Source organism: Coenobita brevimanus, chromosome 13 (assembly GCF_032717465.1).
Source record: "Coenobita brevimanus isolate Jiangsu-jjx chromosome 13, ASM3271746v2, whole genome shotgun sequence".
Classification (NCBI taxonomy): domain Eukaryota; kingdom Metazoa; phylum Arthropoda; class Malacostraca; order Decapoda; family Coenobitidae; genus Coenobita; species Coenobita brevimanus.
Window position 1 is genome coordinate 2,619,115 of NC_136966.1, and position 16,904 is coordinate 2,636,018.

The following is a 16,904-nucleotide window of genomic DNA, read 5'->3' on the forward strand; positions in this document are numbered from 1 at the left end:
ACCGGAATGGTAGGACAGGTTAAGGTGATAAGGTTGTGATTGGAGGAGCCCAACAGAGAGAAAAGATGAACAGTGTAAGCAGAAGGATTAGTTGTAAGGAAGAGGTCAAGTATGTTGGGCTCTCTCCAAGGCGGTCTGGGATACGGGTAGGGTGCTGTACAAGCTGCTCTAGGTCATTAAGGATAGAAAAGTTGTAGGCTTGTTCACCAAGTGGATCAGTGAAAGGAGAGGAGAGCCAAAGGTGGTGGTGAACATTGAAATCTCCTAGAATGTTGATTTCAGAAAAAGGAGAAATGGATAGAATGTGTTCCATCGTAGGAGTAAGATAGTCAAAGAATTTTTGATAGTAGAAATAGGGGATAAGTAAACAGCACAGATATATTTAGTCAGAGAATGACAGGAAAGCCGAAGCCTGAGTGTAGAGAATTCAGTAGAAGCGAGTTCAGGAACACAAGAGCAAGATAAGTCGTTGCGTATATATACACAACAGCCACCTTTGGCTTTGAAATGAGTATAGAGAAAGTAGGAAGATACAGAAAAGGGTTTGCTGTCAGTTGCCTCAGACAGCTGAGTCTCAGTTAGAAAAAGAAGATGAGGTTTAGAGGAGGAGAGGTGGTGCTCAACAGAGCGAAAGTTTGAGGAAAGGCTGCGAATGTTGCAGAAATGAAGAAGAAGAGAGTCAGACAGTTGTTCATTTCGGTACATTAATGCTCACTCAAAGTGTGGATGAGAAGTGTATGGCGGCTGTAAGAGTGAAGACAAACATACATGCAAAGCAATCTTATATATAATGTAAACTTACGCATGGGAATCTATAGATATGGCTGCAGGTGCCCTCATACAAATACATGTAATACACTTGGCGTATGGAGAACCAGCGTGGAATGGCTCATAGCAGTTTGATGGTAATCTGTGGAGGGACTGCGTGGTGCTTGTTGTTGGTGGTAGTGATAGTGGTAGTAACTGCAGTAGCAGCAGTAGTAGTAGTAGTACTAATGGTAGTAGTAGTAGTAGTAGTAGTAGTATGAGGAGGAGGAAGAGAGTACTGCAGTTTTGGTGGTGAATTTTGTACGCCAAAAGAAGAACAATTTAGTTTCTGGTGGAGAAATTAATATACAAAAGAAAGAGAAGTTAGTATAAGAAAAAGGGACAACTTAGTTTTTGGTGGAACAGAATGCCAACAAGCGAGTTTAGATTTTGTTGATCAGTTTACTGAGGAGAATGACTAAGATTATGATGGAAATCTTGCTATTCCAAGGAGAGGAGACTTAGGTTTTGGTGGAGAATACGATTAAAACTGGGAGCGTGATTAGGAAGGACAATTTCTGAATCACTTGACCAAGACCCACCGTGCCTGATTTTCATACAACATATGTGACAGGAAGAGATCACAGACTTTGTCCCATTTTCTCTCTCCTACCATTTATCAATCTTCAGCAGCCTGCCTGGACCGCTGCCTCGCCCAATCCCATAACACATACATTCTGGGTGGAGAGGCTCATTTCCCAGCCCTCCTTTGTCTCAAAGAAAAAATCGAAGTCTCGTTACCACGACACAAAGGCTGGAACAACACAGAAAGGTATTGGAAAATGTGAGCTGGAAGAGGAAGGAGTGAAATGAAAATGAATGGGAGACGGGGGAAATGGATAAGGCTTTGGGAGAGAAAAGGAAAGGGAGTTGTAGGAGAATGATGACCAAAATATGTAAAATGAAATCAAGGAACTGGAAAGGACTCAAAGGAAGTTGCTTCGATAGGACGCCGAACGTGGGAGGAAAGTTTACTAGAAAATGAGGGAAAAAGCGTAAGGGGAATAAAAATAAAGACATAAGGATAGTGAAGAGATGCAGAAGAAGCCAGTGCTAGAAGAGACATTTCAGTCTGAAATATAGGAGTGTCATGTAGCTAATTAACATTTTAAATTGAAGTAAAAATATCATTAAGAACACGGGGAATTCCGATGACGTCAAGGAGTTAAATTTTAAAGGTACATTAGAACAGCAGTTTGACAGAAAATATTCGCTGAGAAAAAAAAAGAAAAAAAGTGAAACTTGGAATAAGCAAAAGTGTATCTAAGAACACATAGAAAAATGATGATCGTTCGTTCGTTCGAAGATTTCCTGCACATATAGTGCAGGCCGGTCCATACATTAGCCCGGTCAGTGGGGTATGGGCTGGTTAAAAAATAGTAAGTGGGGAGGACAGGACCTGGGGATTGCTCAGCACACACGTCCTGTCTCCTGACTGGCTTTGTGGTGTGTGTGAAATGATGATAAATAGATGTTTAGATATATGCTGAAAGAGTTGCGGGACCGACAGAAAAGCAATACTGTATGATGAAATGCAAAGGACATTGGGTGAAAGACGTTTAACTCCTGCAATACAGTGCTGTTATTATAATGTTTTTGACATCTGCAGACGTCTCCAGGTAGTTAAGGAGATATTTTTCCAAATATGAGGAATTAGACGAATCAGACACAACTCCATACAAATCTTCATTATGGGGCACCCTTCTTAATTGAGTAAAAGATTTGGTACTAAGAATAAACAGAAAAATGACTGATACGGAAAAGGTAAGAACGTGGAATTGTGTGAGAAAAGGGGAATACTTGCCAATTTAGATATAAATATGGAAAAGAAGAGGATTGTAGGAGAAAATGGCAAGATGAAAAGAGGAGGAGGGAAGGAATATTGTTCAAGACTTAGGGAGGGAAAAGAAAGAGAAGAAAAATGGGAGAAGGGAAGAGTTAGCAAAGATTGCAAGGGAGGTACAGTAGCAAAATAAGGTAGATAAAGCAAAAGAAAATAATAGGATAGGAATATAATGAATGGAGAAAATATAAAAAAGGCAAGAAGAAAGTGGAAGGACATGACTACAAACAAAGAGAAAACACAGTAAGGAAGAGAAAAGGGAATGAAAGGAATGGAAAGAGGAGAAGGACCGAGAAGAATACAGGAAGGAAAAAAAAAAAAAAGAAATGAAAGGATGTGAAAGAAAAGGAGGGGAAAAACAGGTGGAAAGGTAGGAAAAAAACTTGATAGGTCGGGATAAAAGGAAACGGGGTTGAGGAGAGAAAAGGGAAGAGAAAGAAGAGATGAAAGAAAAGGGGATGGATAAGAAGGAAAAAAAAATGGAATGGGAGAGGAAAAGAAAGGAAGTGAAAGAGAGGGAACGGGATAGAAAGTGAAATAAAGTATAATAATATAAATAAAAACAGAGAAGAAGAAAAGGGAAGAGCTCCTACGAAACGAAAATGGGAGAAGAGTGAAGAAAACAGAACGAGAGAGAGAGAGAGAGAGAGAGAGAGAGAGAGAGAGAGAGAGAAGAAGCCATTTTTCTTCATCATCGACGTTCTCTTTAGGGTGGAAAGAGCCTGATTGTTCCACCACAGGAGGCACACACACACACACACACACACACACACACACACACACACACACACACACAGCGCTCGCTGGCTCAGTGGTAGCGTTCTCGCTTGCCATCTGGCAGACGGGAGTTCGCGCCTCGCTCAGGCTGCGAAAATTTCACTGACGAAGTGGGCGGTTACTGTCCCCCTTGAGCAAGGGGACGGGTGTGTGAGTGTGTGCAGGTCACAGCCTTGCCATTAGATCGGACTATATGAGCTCTCAGCTCCCTTCCGGGAGGGTAAAAGCTGACGATCACGACCATCAAGTGATTCTGACCGACCCGGTGAATTACACACACACACACACACACACACACACACACACACACAGACGGGGGGGGAGACATATTTTAGTGTGGAGCAGGGATATTTGTTACACCGTCGTATAGAGAACTCCTATACCGTCAAAGAGATCTGGTGCCGAACTGAAAGAGATATTATACAAACATTCCGCTGTGAACCACATAGACATTGTTTTTCGATCATCTTTTAAGGGGAAAAAGTAAAGGAAATTCTTCACTATCACGAGAAATGCAGTGTAACCTGAAGGTATAGAGGTATTTTAACTTTTCTTTCATTTTCCTTCTTATTTTTTTTTCCCCTTGGCATTAACTTTCAAGCCAAACTACCGCAAGAGAAAAAAAAAAATCTCTATAATTCTTACTACCAGCAAAGAAATGAAACAAAGATGAAGTTTGACATTTCGTCTTTAAGCTTTCTATAACGACGACAAAATAAGAAGTACTTATGCATTTTCCCAGCAATCTCTGTTTCTAATAAAGGATTAAATGTAAGAACATCACCAAGTTTTTTTTCTTTTTCTAAGGAATATACATTTCCTTTCCCATACGCGCTGCCTGCAAACAGTGTCAGGTGGAGGGCCCTTCGCTGACCTTTCCGAGGCTGAGGGAACTGGTGGAGGGCAGTCTGTATAAGGGCTTGGCGGCGCTCCTTGCTGTGCCAACACAAATTCAACCTGTCAGTTTAAGAACTCCATGGCGTCTCAGATTCGTTTTCTTGTTGACATAAGGATATTCTGTAACGTCTCTACGTCAGTGATTTATTTTCAATATTGCACTTTCTTACCTTTATGTATATTACCAGTGTAATTTTTTAAATACTAAAGCGATGTAAATAAAATACGAGAGAATAGTAACAAGGACTGCATGTATTCAAGTCGCTAAGGAGAAGGTGCACAGCAGTCGTATATATATATATATATATATATATATATATATATATATATATATATATATATATATATATATATATCACCTGGAAAAAGGTCATTGTTTTCGTTGACACAGGACACAACCCTTACACTGTATCCACCTTTCCTTTCACTCTTAGCCATATCCACCTTGTGCCTCCACTCACACCTCTACAGTACCTTCCCTCTCCCTCCCCTCTTACGCGTTCTTTTTTCCAGCATTTTTGTTCTCACTACCAATACTCTTCCATTCTTTCTTCCCCCTCTTTTCTTTCTCCATCATACCCTCTTCCTACTGTCAGCTGTAATTACACCCTGCTTCCTCCTCCCGCGCCTTTTCCTTTCCTCCCCCTCTACTTGTACCTTCCCTTCTATCTCCTTTCACCCTTCTCATGCACTCTCCTCCTTCTGCCTCTACTACTTCCTTCATTCATCCTCCCCTCCTCTTTTCCCTACATCATTCTCTACTTTCTTCACTCTTCACTACACTCTCCTTCCACAATCTCCCACTTTTCTTCCCCCTCTTTCCCTTACCTCCCTTTGTTTCTTTCTCTATGCCCCCGTTCCTCCCTTCACTCTCTTCTTTACCTTTCATCCCGCTGTATTCAAAGTTTCCTTTCACACTTCACGTCTTCCTTTTATGCCCCATACCGTCATTGCAACCTCTACGCTCGCTTCTAATCTTTCTTGCTTCTTCATATACCAATTTTACCCATACCTTTCCTTTCCTTAACCCTTAACTTTACCTTCTTTCTACTTTCTCTCTTTCACTCTTCCTTCCCCTCCTCACATGCCATTTTTCCTTTTTCTCTTCTTTCCTACTCCCTTCATCATACCTTTCTTTGAAACTCTACTGCTATTCCTTCCCCTCTCCAGGTAACATTTTCCGTTACCTCTCTCTTTCTTTTTCCCTTCCTTTCCTTCTTGCCTACTTTTATATTCCTCTTCTTTTCCACACTTTTGACTACACTCTCCGTCCACTCTCTTCTCGCTATCCATCCCCTCCCTGCCCAGGTCATGCCAGTGGGTCATCGTGTACAAGCGTCCTCCCACATTTCACCACCCACTCTGTTTACCCAGCTCACCAGATTTATGTCTCAGGCTCGTCGTAAATGTAGGAATTTCGCAGTCAAATAATGATTCTGAGCTAAGGTATCCTTATGGATCCTCTTCGACGAAATGACTTCATTCCTTCAACTTATAAGAGCATGCAAATCTAAGGAAAATAGCCGTAGCCCTATTAACCCAAGAAAACATTATACCCATTTCATCGACAAAAAAAAATCTTTGTATAGTGAATAAAAATATCCTTTACATATCAAAACTCCATTCAGCCTGAGGACGTATTATGTAGTCTTCTTCTGGGTAGGTTTTATATTAAGATCTGTGAGGTTATGGGATTAATTGAAATAACTTTATTATGAGCAGCGAATTATTAGCCTCTCCTTGCCACACTAACTTCACCAAAAACTAAACTGCCCTTCACTGATATCCCAATGTTTCCACCAAAACTAAACTGCCTCTCTATGACATACTAAGGTCGTTACTGAAATTAAATCGCCCTTCATTGACATAAGTTTTCCGCTAAAAACTGAACTGACCCTCTTGGAGTATGACAGTAAATAATTTTGTAGTGTACTTGTAATTCATTATGACATGCAGTAACTACAGAAATAACCGTGAATAATGTAACATACACAAAAATAAAAATCTACTAAGAACAATTAACTTCAGCAATGGACATGAAATCAAAACTGATACATTAGGTGGGAACAGTAAACTCTCAGTGCACTAGTTTCTAGTTTCAGTAGTATACTCTTTTCACTTTAGACTGGATTTAAAACTGGCATATCTTCTGCAGTGCCGAGCTGTGTCGAAAGATTAATACAAGAACACAACATTAGTCACGACGAAGAGCTATAGATAGAATATAAAATAGTAGTATTGTCGTATTCTACCATCAAACAATGGGAAGTAGGCTGCAAAGGCCGAAATTCTCCTCGAGGTTAAAGTGAAAGAAATGTAGTCCCTCTCAAGTCACCTTCTTTGCTGTCCTCTGCCACTTCACAAGGCCCTCTATTCTGCCCCTAACGACTATGTTCCCCTGAATGTAGAGGCCGGTCGCTGGGCAGCAAATTAGGATTTTGGATCATGAAGAGGAAACGATGAGAGGACGGTAACATACTGAATAAAGGTGGCGGTCTTACCTCTCGGCGTAACTGCTGACAAGTCTGAGCATAACCCAAAAGTCTGTCTACCTTGAGGTAATGAAGGAGGGGTGTACTTTAATGCTTAAGTTAAAGTAACAGTGTTAGTAGCTCTGTTATTTCATATCATTAGTTTTCTACGTATTTGGATGTATGCTTTGGGTTGCTTCTATATTCATTTCTTTTTTTTTTAATTGATGCGAAGATGCACTTGACAGGTTGGTGATGATTGGCTGAATGCAACATGTCCCAATAACATTTACCAACCCAAATTACCCCCTCAGATATATGTTGTCAATTAATAATGCTAACGAGTAGAGAGGTTATGAAGAAATGTTGCATTCAGCCAATCATCACCAACCTGTCCAGTGCATCTTCGCCTCGATAAAAAGAGAGCTGCACTGTGTCACATTGCTTTAGGAATGTATTTGTTTTTATAACAAAAATCTTTAAAAGGGTAGTTCTTTTGTTTTTCTTCAGTTCTTAAAACTGATGTATGTATTGGTAGTACAGTTATCGATTACTACAGTCTTGTCTGTTAGGGAAAAAGAAACTCATCCTATTCTGTGCATCGAATAGGTCTTTGGTACACAATGTTTTAGTATGCCAAGATATAATTCCTCTGTGAAGTCATGCCTAACCCATAATGCTTCAGTTGCTCCTTACCATTACTAGTACCCCAATACCATCCCGGCTACCACCACTGCAGTGTCTCTTAAACTATTTTTTTCCACTGCCAACATCCCAGCAGCACCCATTCCCCCAGCTCCCTTACTCGTATATCTTGTCAACTATTCTCCCTTACCACCGGCACCCCCGTATTTCTTTAATTATCATTCACACTATGCTCTGCTGTTTCCTCCTTTATTGCCCTCTCATGTTTGCAGGTATCCGATGCTAGGCTACTCGGTGTAGACGAGCATTACCAGTTGCTCATCCCTGAATGCCATTATGTTAGCAACAAATACTAAACACTGATCGCATTTATACCCGTATGGGCTTCGTTTGACTGGATTACGATAATTCATAAGATCACCAGACATCTATCTGTTGGCTATGTGGCTACCAACCAGCGTATTAAATTGTTTCCTGGATTATAGCAAACCATTCGACTTGTCACTTAGTGTAGAATCTAACACACTGATATCTCTTTAGCTATACATCTGCATTTCCAGCACAGTGCTTCCACTTACCGTCAGTTGCAGTGGAGGCATACCAGTCACCAACCCTTTTGTTCTCGTTGGTAGGTGGGAGCGCCCATCATCTTCTCACTTGATGTACAGTACTGCTGCCTGCGTCTTCCATCATGCCTATCCTTCTTTATTGTGTGTCTGCCATCCTATCTTCCCGTTTCTCCCATCCTTCCTTTCACTATATACTGTATTACTCGTCTTTCCACCACACGTGGCTCTACACTGAGTGACAAGATCGTTTCCTTTAACTCAGGAAACCATTTGTAACGCTGGATGGAAACCATATGGCCAATCAACAAGGTGACGTGGAGCCTATTGTGCCTCTGCTATCTGGGTGGAGACGCAGATGCGGGGTCCACAAAGGAATACTGCGATGGTGTGGTCACGTGGAGCAAAAGAGGAGTTAGAGATTGATTAGGATAATGTATGAGAGAGAGAGAGAGAGAGAGAGAGAGAGAGAGAGAGAGAGAGAGAGAGAGAGAGAGAGAGAGAGAGAGAGAGGTGGAGGGATAAGGTGCGAGAGGGAGGAGTAAGGTAGTGATAGAGAGTGAGGTGTCATGAAAATAGGGTCGATTCTGAGTAGGGATGAAAATTGCTGTATGGTCGTGCTCGATAAGACCAAAGTCTATGTGGTTTTTGTAGCTGAGTAACTAAGTTTCTCTCTCTCTCTCTCTCTCTCTCTCTCCATACCTCACCGTCGCTCCCACACCGTACCTGAATCAACACTTGGATAATTGGCCTTAATGACTATTATATGCCCACCTCTCCCTCTTCTTCTTATAGTATTGTACCTTTGTTTATATCTGATTCGAGTTTCCTTCTACTTACTGTACTGCCTTATCCTATTTCAATCCCGGGGCGTACTTTCTTACTATATTCTCCCTGTCAATAAACGGTTTTGTTCAGCATAGGGGAGACCCTCGGAACTGGAGAGATTTGATATATAATTCATTAATCTCATTACGAAAGACCTTTCTTTAGATGTTAAAAAATCGTTTGAAAATACCAGGAATATAATAATAAATTCGTTATTAAGCTGTAATAGTAATGGGAATGTATAATAACTTATCAATAAGGTTTTTCTGAAATTCATTTAGACTTTACATGCACTCAGAGAAGACTACATTCAAGTTTTTATTGTCGATTATCAAGTCCTATCTCACCCCGTCTGTGGTAGGAATAATGGTCAGAATATACAGTATGATGTACGACTGAGATAACTGAATGAGGCGCGTATCATTGAGAAGTAATTGGTTCCCGGTGGTGAGCACTATTGCGGACAGTTACATCGATCCAATTATCTGTGAAACAATAATGAGATTCCTACATACTATTCTTATAAGTTTGATGGACTCCGAAGATCGTGCTATTGGGCTTTTATCAAGTCATTGCTCAGTACTTCTTATTCATGGTAAGGAGGGGGATCGAAGTTAGTGTCTGCAACATTACATCATAGCGAGAAGAAAGCAAGAAGAAATAAACGACGAAAAAGCCACACACACACACAAAAATCAGATATTAACCAAGAAAGGCAGTTATCCCACCTCTTTAACACCTGAGAACTTTATCAATAACGTCGTTAGTGAAAGTGTGATTTTTTTTGTGTGTGTGTGATGGAGCGGAACACACTTAAATTGAAAAAGACTGCATGGAATATGAGAAAACACCAAATTATATTGCTCTACTGAAAACCTAGCTATGCCGGAGAAGCGAAAGAATGAGGGAAGGTTACAATACAAGGAATGGTTAGCGCTTACAGTTAATATTGTACTCTCAAACTACAGTTTTTTACTATACCATATTCGAGAAGCTCGAATTGCCCAACCTTTGGTAAACAGTAGCTTCTGGAATGGTGGTGGCAATGATGATGATGATGATGATGATCATGATGATAGCGGTGGAGGCAATGGGATGTGTGTGTGTTTGGGTGAGAGAGTAGAGGGGATGAACACACTTGGCCACTCCACCTCCTTTGGGAACGGTGGGGAAAGGTGGTTGAAATATCGGGAGAAAAACAGGGGCAAAGGACAGATACTGTAGATAAATAGATACACAAGCAGACAGGTAGACAGATAGAAAGATAGAGTGACTGATTGGCTGATACAAGCAGACAGATGGCTAAAAATGAGAGAGAGAGAGAGATTTTTTACAGAGAGAGAGGTCGGACAGCATTATACTGCATACTCATATATATATATACACCGTAAGTGAGACAAGGATGGATGAATGAGCCAAGCAGAGAAAGAAGGGTGAATGAGGAAGGAAAGGGAATGAAAGGGAGAGTTAGAAAGAAAGTCAGGGAGAGTGGTTGCGGCAGGGTAGGACCACCATAACGTGGGTATAGAATCCCACCCTACCGTCAGTCATCTGAACCCCGTAACTGGACAGCAGTGCCTCAGTTTACAGTATCTTACACTCATTTCTGAGCAAACTTTTTTTCTCGTCTTCCTTCTAATCTAATCAAACTCCTCTTTTTCCTGTTCCTAACTCCTTCTTCCTCATTCCTCTCTCCTGTTCCTTCTTATCTTCCTTCATATTTTAATTTCATTGTTTGCATTTCATTTCTTCAGTGCTAAATATTTTTCAAAACACTTCCCTATAGCTCACTTTTTACTTATTTCGAAAGTTGCCTTATACAGTATTCTGCTCATCCTCCTCTTCCTTGCCCCTCTTCCTCCATTTTCTTATCCTCTTCTCACTTCCTTCTTTCTCCTTCTTCTCTTTCGGTATCTTAAGTCCTCTATTATTTGTATCAAGCCATCTTCGTTGTTTTAGGTCTTGACATTTTCTTTTTTCGTTTGCACACTCCTTCTCTGGGAAATTTCGCCTATCTTGTTCTCCTCCTCCTCCTTCTCCTTCTTTTCCTCATCCGTTTCCTCCTGCACGTCTCTAATTGTTTATATTTACCATCCACGTCGCTAGATATTTCTAGAAACGAAAGTTTTACATCCACAGTTGGAAAAAAAAAAAAAAAATTACTGGAGACAAAAACAGTTTCTACCCTACTTGAAACCTCTTCGGGTATAATATGATAGGAACATAACGCGGTACAAGAGTGAAGAGAGAAAATCCTTTTTTTTTTTTTCTTAAGTGCAACTCTGAGTATAAGCTTGACAGCCTGTTTCCTCAGTCCCAGCAGTTTCACACTAACACTTACCGTCCAAACTGGACATATGCGAGGTCTGTGTCCTCAATCCGGACGGGTGCAATGGTATGTTTTTATGACATGTCGGTGGGTCTTGTGGAAGATCAGTTACGTCTCTTTTAACGAACTTCAAATGATCAAAGTGTTCTCTGCCCTGGCCTGGGATCGAACTCCCTTCACTTCAAACAACAGACGACCTATCTAACCACTCGGCCACCATCCCAGTCTCCGTTAGCCGTTTTTCTTCGGCGGTGCTCTTTAAAGCTGACCAAGATCATCTAATAGCTTTTGTTGAAGGGGTTAATCTTCGTGCCATTGTTGCTACTACTCCTCTCCTTCAATTGTTTCTGCGCTGTTTATCTTCCCTTTGTCTTCATATTCACTTCTACTACACTGCCCTTTTGTCCTTATTTTAATCCCTTCAGTATGAAGGTGATCTAGTGGGTTAAGGCTCTCCAGCTGGATGTGGTCCATCAGGGTTTCAATCCAAGGGAGACATAGACATATTGCTCACTTAATGCCACTCGTGGATTTGTGGCTGGTCACTCTTGCCTTAATTTTCTGAACTGAGTAGCCCAGCCCCGGGCCTTTACGCTATTGATTGGGCAATAATGGTGATTAAGTAACCAATAACATGCTCATCAAAACCAACACAATATTTAACGCATACAGCCTGTGAATCTGGTGACGCATTTTAAGCATCTGCCACCCCGGGACGATTTTTATGCAGCCTAGGAAAAAAAACTTTATTAGTGAAAGGGTTATTGAGGACTAAGGATAACCCCAGCAGTTCGGAAAGTCCCTAGAAAGTTGAACAAAATCGTCAGGTTATATTCCATCATTCCAACATCCAATCCTATGCCGCCCCATGAAGAGCGTAGGAGCTCGGGGCTAGGCAAGTTGATCCTGACATTTAAGAGGAGAGTGATCAACCTCACTCATCCCTGAGTGGCATCACGTGAGCAATAAACCCCAACCATCCCTTGGATATAAACCTGCACAGGCTCAATCCGATTGGAGCGCCTTAATTACCCACTAAACCATTAGTTGCCATAATTTGGTTATATGGTTACCACCCAGCGTGGTAAATGGTTTCCTGGTGCACAGGAAACCATTTGGCTTGTTACTCAGTGTAGAGTCACCCATAGGCAGAACGAAGAGGAAAGAATGAAGGAAAGAAAGACAGAAGAGGGAGTGTAAAGTCATTCGTAGACAGAAGGAGGAAAGAATGAAAAAAAGAAAGACAAATGGGGAATGAAGGGAGAGTGGAAAGGGCAGGCACCCAAAGCAGCACTACGTCGAGTGAATGGATGGTGAGCGCCCCCACCTACCACGAAGCAAAAATAAAATCAGAGATACATCATCAAATTGAAAAGGTAAAATACCGCCCCTGACACAGCAGCGCAAGTACTCTCCTCATGCACCTCATTATCGCAAACCAGGAAAGTGTTCAACATTTTCTTAACAAATGGTCTCTGGGAGCACCCTACTGAAACTACCAGAGTTATACAGACCTCTAAATCATGAGTTACAACAACAACAATAATGATAACTACAACAAAATATTTATCATACCTGTGGCATGTAGGTGCGACAGAGTTGGTGCCTCGACAAAATGTAAAGGAAAAATATTGCCAATCGTCTTCGAGGTGTAGGCAAGGTTATAGTATCCTTGATTGCGTTCCATAAATGATAAACCTCCGGTCACCTCTTAGGGATCGGGCCTATGTGCATGGCTAGACAGTCACTCCGACTGGGACATGCACTCTAACCACTCAACCACCAAAAGGATCTCCAACTATTCCTCTCGCTGTTCAGTAACGACCTGTCCTCTCACAACACGTCACCTTTCCTCATATACTTGTAGAAGTAAAGTGATACAGCTGTAAGTGAGATGCTGGGTCATGACTTAACCTTCAATCATTATGCCCTCCAAGCTGTCGATTCTAGCACTGAGATGTCACCCTAGTGTATCTTTACCTCCGCCAATGGGGTTATGTGTTACCCCGCGTTTGTTTGTTTGTAGGTTTGTTTGTCTGTTTGTCTGTCTGTTAGCACGATAGCTCAAAAAACAATGAATGGATTTTGATGAAATTCTGTGGAAGGGTGGGTCATGAGCCTATGGAAAAATGATTAAATTTTGGCCCGGATCCGGATTACGGTCCGGAGGATCTCGCACAATATCTCCAAAAGTTCTCCATGAATATCAATGAAAGTTTGTGGAAAGATGGGCCATGGCCAAAAAAAAAAAAAAAAAAAAAAAAAAAAAAAAAAAAAAAGGCGGTTCCGGATCCGGATCCTTTTTAATGGCAATGGCATTGGCGGAGGTATGCGCTCTCTGAGAGATTTCTAGTTAGTTATTTTTTTCCTGCACTCACTCCAACACCTACGCCCCTCCCTCACAAATTGAAAAAAAACAAAAAAAAAAATGGTGGTTGTCGGATATGCAATCCTTCCCCTGCAAATGGACGACAGTCATAAAAACTGCTTGAAGTACGTTTGTAGATGCCTCAAGCTATTTTTTTTTTTTTTTTCACACCGGTCGCTAAAAGCAGGAAACACCCGTCACCCTGTGTAGGAGGGAACCATAAACCTAGATACCCGAAAGAAAAAGTAATATGGGGCTGGAATCTTAGAGGAGAGAATATGCTGCATGAAACTTTCACACTGGTCTTTTTTCGTAAATTTTACAGAAATCAACTTACATATTAATTCGGATAGTCTTTTTTTTTTTTTTTTTTTTTACTTCCTAACAGATCAGTATTAGAAGAACAATGCATCCGATTCAGGGCATAGCGCAAGCAAACAAACTTGTTCACAGCGGCCAGTAATTGGGAACGTCTTTCCTAAGCTGACAATGCCTAGTATTATCCAGACTGTTGTTGTTGTTGTTGTTGATGTTGTTGTTGCTGTTGCCACAGACTCATCTCAGCGTGAACCCAGCGTTGCCTTTTTGAAGGGAAATGAGGGACATCTGTATAATCAAGAAGTTCCATTGTCGTAAAGACTTTGTAGTTACTTGTAGAGAAGTATATTTTAGACTTGTGGTCGAGCGGCTTTTATATCTTGTAGTAGTTTCCCCACCAGATGTCATGTAGTGACGGGAGAGGTAAAGAATAGTATGGGACTATTTTTATTTGTCTTGGAAATATTAAACAGGTATAAGAGTATAATTCCCGGGTAGCTACCTCCCTGTCTCGCTATCTCTCTCTCTTTCTGTTCTAAGGCTAATCTCCGTCTCGACCTCTCTCTAGGGTCGCTTGTCTCCTTCTAAACTCTCTTTTCTAAAATCTGGTGCAGTAGGGGTGTGTGTGTCACGTATGTTCCTCATGGCAACAGAACTTTCTCACGAGAGGACTGCTGACAGCTAACTGCATCATCTCCTTACTGGCCGCTTTCGTCAGCTTTCCTCCGTGTAATGTTTAGCGCTGCTAGATTCTCGCACACACAACACCTTCTCATCATTTGACTTCCTGCTTCTATCTGTCTCTCTATCTATCTATTTATCTATCTATCTATTATGTAGTCCTATATTTGCTCGGCCGCGCGAAAATGGCGTACCATCGACATTTAATAGTTATAATATATTAATACATACTACATACACATTATAATGAACTTATAAGCTAATTAAGTGAAATACAGAATATTGTAAAGTAACATAATTGTATGAATATTGTATACATATATTATTCATAGTAAATAGTGATTATTCAGTAATATTACATTTTAAATAAGTTGAATACATATTGGAATAAATGCATTAAAGTAAATTATTTAACTGTAATACAGTATGTACTTGGGTTATTATAGTGAAATGCATACATGCAAGAATAAAAATAGTTTAAAATTAAGATTATTGTAAGAGTTATTAATATTTCATTTAAAGATAATGGTACTGGTCTGTCATATATGGGTCATTCTTCTTTGTGTTATTATTATTATTATTATTATTATTATTATTTTTTTATATATATAATTAATACTATATACAAAATATATACACTTCATTCAGGGTGGTTAACTGTGATGTTAACTCTCCCCCCACTAAACAATGACTCCAAATTAGCAATTCTTGCATGCATTCTGTGCATTGCCAACAGCAATACAGCAACCACAATGCAGATGATTATAAAGACAGAAGGTGCTTGGCTATACACATAATATGGGTTGAACATACTCAAACTCAAATCTTCCCAGGGCTTATTGTTTCATTGATCAGCTGCATAGTTTCAAACTTAGGTGAAGTCAGCTTAATACTTGTGCTCATGTTTAAGTTCATATTAGGCAGTGGGTGGAAATGTTTGTGTGTATGGTTGAGAATGGCGTAGTGATTGATGGTGGAAGAAGTAGACATGGTTGGTGTAAATACCGCACAGTAGTCTGGTGCTATGTATAATCCTGAGGCTGATGTATGAGATAGTGGTATATCTGGACAGACTATGTAAACTGATGTGTTATGAGGGAAATAAAAAAACTGCGAGTGTCCAATGCGTTGATGGTGTACAAGTTTATCTGGAGCAAAAGTGAAGTTGCAATGATGATGAATATTGTTATTGCTGATGATAGCCATTTCACAAGGGACCGTATCAGTAGGCTGAAACGTGAAAATGTACGCAGGACAAAGATGAACAGCATGTAAGGATGTGCGGCACTTTCGCTCAATCGTTGACTCACTTGCGAAAGTGACAGTGTCTCGTCTCTTGGAGACCATGATGAGTTCGGTGTCTGTGTTGATGTTGATGATGACCAAAGTGTTGTTGTTTCTATAGGGGAAAGGGTGTATTTGGTATACTGTGAACAGGTCTTCCGTGATGAATGGTACATGAACTATCACTGATGTTGGTGTTAGTGTTGCTTCTAAGTATGGGTAATATTGCATAAATTCCCTACTGCGGAACAATGGCTTCAATTTATGTTTATGTATGCCTTGACTAACTATCTGACGTAGCTCATGAACTGGGAGTAAGTCATTTGTGATCTTGCCATCACCAGCATTCGAAATTCCTTGCATAAGTACCCTGAAATGATCTCTAGTGTTCTCTAATTGTAGTAGAATCGTGTCAATATGTTCTGTGATGATGGAGAAGTGCTGGAAGAGAGTAACGTTGCCCTCTAAGTCATTTATTTTATCTATACTCTCGAGAGCTACGTTTTCTGCTTGTTTCAGATTTTTCACAATTGTCTTCATTGCCGAGTTCTGTCCTGTGATGAATTTATCCTGGTATGTTAGTACCTGAGCTATCTTATTAAATTTGTTGCTTATTTCTTTAAGGTCATCCTCTGTAGCCAATCCAAAGATGTTCCCAAGAATTGTTTCGCTTCCAGATCGAACAAACTGGCTTTTGGCGAGTACGTGTGATATTGTTCCTGTCGCTCAGTACCTCCGTTCCATAAGATGGGAGATCTTGGATCATGACGAGCATAGTTGACTTCGCCTGTTCTAGTTTCCATTTCGCAAACTTCACCATTTCATCCACTTCCTTGGTGTTATGTGATCGTGAAACATAATTCCCTATCTTGAAGTCCAGAGTTCGCATAGGCGTCGCAAGTCTTTCTACATAAGTAGGTAAGTCATACAAGTAATCTAGACTTATTTCAGTACTCATGACGTCCTTGACGATTGTAGTCGTGGCCGTTGGAGCTATGAGGCATCCTTGTCGTACTATATGCTTGGGGTCTAGGTGCGCATATACTCTTACTATGTATAGGAGAATCCATAGCATAAGTCCCTTCATCGT